We start from the raw sequence: 3,554 nt of genomic DNA on the forward strand, positions 1-3,554 counted from the left end.
TTCCCTTTGAGAGCCAAATCAAATCACCGGGGAAAAAAACACACTTTTATTTGTGCATTCATAAACTTCTTCGCTCCCTTGTTCAATCCAAGCACCACAATTATACATGCATAACTCAACACAAGGAAAAACACCAACATGTAATCCAATTACACCTTTGAAGAGAATAATCTTACCAACTTGGGTGAATTCACTCCACTGGACTTGCCAAGTTCGTTCGCAGAGTCCTTTGCTTTTCCGCCTGAATTGAGATCCCAAATTGGCAAGGCATACTAGGGTGTGAGACAACGATTTCATTATTTAAAATTGCATTCTCATATTCCCACGTGTGTCCTTCTAATGATGAGCATAATTCTTCATAATTGTCATCAACATAGATGTGATCATTTCCATGTTCAAGAGGCATAGGACTAGATTGCATTGTATCCTTCACATTGTGTGGTTTCAGTGAAGATGGTGTAGAGTATCGCATGCATGCATTGATCTTAAATGGGGTGCCACGACATCTCTCGGGCCCTCACTTCCATTTTGATATTGAACCCCCTAACATCCCCCCCATCCGAGCACTTGATTTACATTTCTTGACCCTATATGTTGAAAATAGCAACAATAAATGTTAAAAATAACATCAAGAAAATCGTAATTTAATTTGTCCTTGAATTAAATTAAGAATTAAATTGCAATTCTATTCTCATATCAACTTGTAGAAGTTAACTAAGTTAAGTTGACTTCGTTGGCTCAATAAATTTGAGTTGGAACTCTATCTAGAGTGATGTAGAGTGATCTCTAAATTTTAGGAGCTCAAGCTGAGTTCTTATTGAGTTGTAATTATTTAATTCAGTTAAACTAGTTCTAACTATTGGAGGAACTAGAGAGTTGTCAAGTGAATTAAATTGGATTTAATTCACATGTAGTGCTCAATTAGATAACTAATAAATCACTCAAAATAACTCATGCATGTCAGTTCAAAGGAAGACCCAGTTGAGATTAGAGTTCAGGGACAGTGTACTGTTAGTTGTATAATTTTCTGAGTTGTAGAGATGGTGCTTGCAATCAGTGGAAGGCCTATGATGGATTGCGCAGTTATGGTTAGGGAATTTCCCAATTAAATATGGGCTAATTCCCTTAGGGATTTCACAAGGCAGTAGGGGCTTGGTAGGCAATAGATTTGGCTAAGTGTTGGCTTGAGCTGGTTTGTGAAGCAGAGAGACAGATTGTACTTTTGCAAGAATTGTTTGGGTTGAACAATCATTATATTTTCTTCTCATAACTTCTGGTTAATGCAATATAGATAGTCGGGGTTTTGAGCAGTTGCTTTCCCCAGAAAAATATTGTGTTATGTGTGATTGAAATTCTTCCTTTTCTGCTTAGTGTTTTCATCAAACAATTTTTGTTTTTGCCGATGAGTAGAGTAGATTATTGTCTTATGTTTTAGATTATCACATGAGCTATTGGATCTACAAGTAAAAATATACATGGTATAAGAGCAAGAATTTTTTGGGCAGCGAGTTTGCAAAGAAGATCTGAAATTTTTTGTGAAAAATTTTCAGAAACAAAAAAAAGATCTGGATTCCTTGTGAAAAAATACCCAAATTCAAAAAAAAACATCGGCCGAATCGAAGTTCAGATGAGGGAGATGTCACTGATTTAAAATCATCTCTTTTTCAGAAAATTTTGTGATGGCGGGACAGATGAAATAGATTGGTGTGCGATTCAAGAACTTGTATGCACAGTACAAGATGCATGCAAAGCCTTGAGGAGCAAGGAAAATGTTAGAGACTTGGTGGTTGAGAGGGAGCATGAATTACCTCTGAACATGCAGCCTCAGAAGCATCCTCAGCAAGTTGTGGAGTAGCCACAATATAAGAAGCGAAGAGTAGACCGAGTGGAGACATCCACTCAAGCAGAAACCTTCAGTAGGGGGGAATTTTGTGCCAAGTGGACAGAGGGAGCACATGCATCCATGCCTCTAGGTGTGAGGTGGGACGATATGAAACATTAGTACAAGAGTTTCATCAATTGGGAAGGATCCATTGAGGTGTTTTTGAGTCATGGATCATTACCTTGCTACGGGAGCCCACAGTACAATAGCAGGATGGATCAATGGTGGTTGATGTAGTCAAATGTCAAAGTGTCAGAGGCAGAGACTAGCACCAGTCAGATACTAAGAAGCGCAGAGCAGAGGTTGAAGTAGTGCAAATGGCACAATGCGGAGTTAGCAACAACGTAGAGTTTTCAGTAGACAATGCAATAGCTAGTAGCAATTAGAGACTCTGGTGACAGATGCATCATATTGATTCAGTTTGGATGTTTTTTTTAGTTTCGTAATTTGCAGTAGCAACAACACTAGAGATAAGGGTTGCATGCAGAACATTCCAAAGGTATCGAATCAAGATAGAGTTGAATTCCTTTCTTGTTGAGAGGGAGTGTTGAAAATAGCAACAAGTAATGTTAAAAAGAGCATCAAGAAAATCCTAATTTAATTTGTCCTCGAATTAAATTAGGAATTAAATTGAAATTCTATTCTCATAGCAACTTGCAGGAGCTAACTAAGTTAAGTTGACTTAGTTGGCTCAGTAAATTCGAGTTGCAACTCTATTTAGAGTCATGTAGAATGATCCCTAAATTTTATGGGTCCGGGTTGAGTTCTTATTGAGTTGTAATTATTTAATTCAGTTTAACTGAGTCAAATTCAGTTAAACTAGATCTAATTGTTGGAGGAACTAGAGAGTGGGCAAGTGATTTAAATTGGATTTAATTCACATGCAATGATAAATCAGATAATCGATAAATCACTCAAAATAACTCATGCATATCAGTTCAGAGGAAGACCCAGTTGAGATGAGAGCTCGGGGACAATGTACTATCAGTTGTATAATTTTCCGAGTTGTGCAAATGGTGCATGCAATCAGTAGAAGGCCTATGATGGATTGTGTAGTTGTGGTGAGGGATTTCCCCAATTAAATATGGGCTAATTCCATAAGGGATTGTGCAAGAAAGTAGGGGCTTGGCAGGCATAAGATTTGGCTAAGTGTTGGCTTGAGCTAGTTTGTGAAGCAGAGAGATAGATTGTACTTATGCAGGAATTGTTCACGTTGAACAAGCATTGTATTTTCTTCTCAGATCTTCTGGTTAATGAAATATAGATAGTCAGGGTTTTGAGTAGTTATTTTCCCTAGAAAAATATTGTGTTATGTGTGATTGAAATTCTTCCTTTTCTGCCTAGTTTTTTCATCGATCAATTTTCGTTTTCGTTGATGAGTAGAGTAGATTCTTGTCTTATCTTTTATCATATCACATAAGTTGTTGAATCTACAAGTAAAATCTACGCTATAATGATATTTTTTGTTTTTTGCAGCAAATACCATTGTTTCCTTCTTTAGTAGTGTTTGAGTCATTAGGATTATGGAAGATTCCACCAACCCAACTCCCTATTCATTTATAATTTCCTTGCCTAAAGCTTATAGGATTTATTGGCACATTTGTCAGTTTCATCATTTTGACTTCTAAAAATGTGGAAGTATTTTTTTGTGGAATGTCCTCCAAGATCGTTT

Source organism: Pinus tabuliformis, chromosome Q, assembly GCF_031772625.1.
Source record: "Pinus tabuliformis cultivar Carrire ecotype Pingquan chromosome Q, CPIR1, whole genome shotgun sequence".
Lineage (NCBI taxonomy): Eukaryota > Viridiplantae > Streptophyta > Pinopsida > Pinales > Pinaceae > Pinus > Pinus tabuliformis.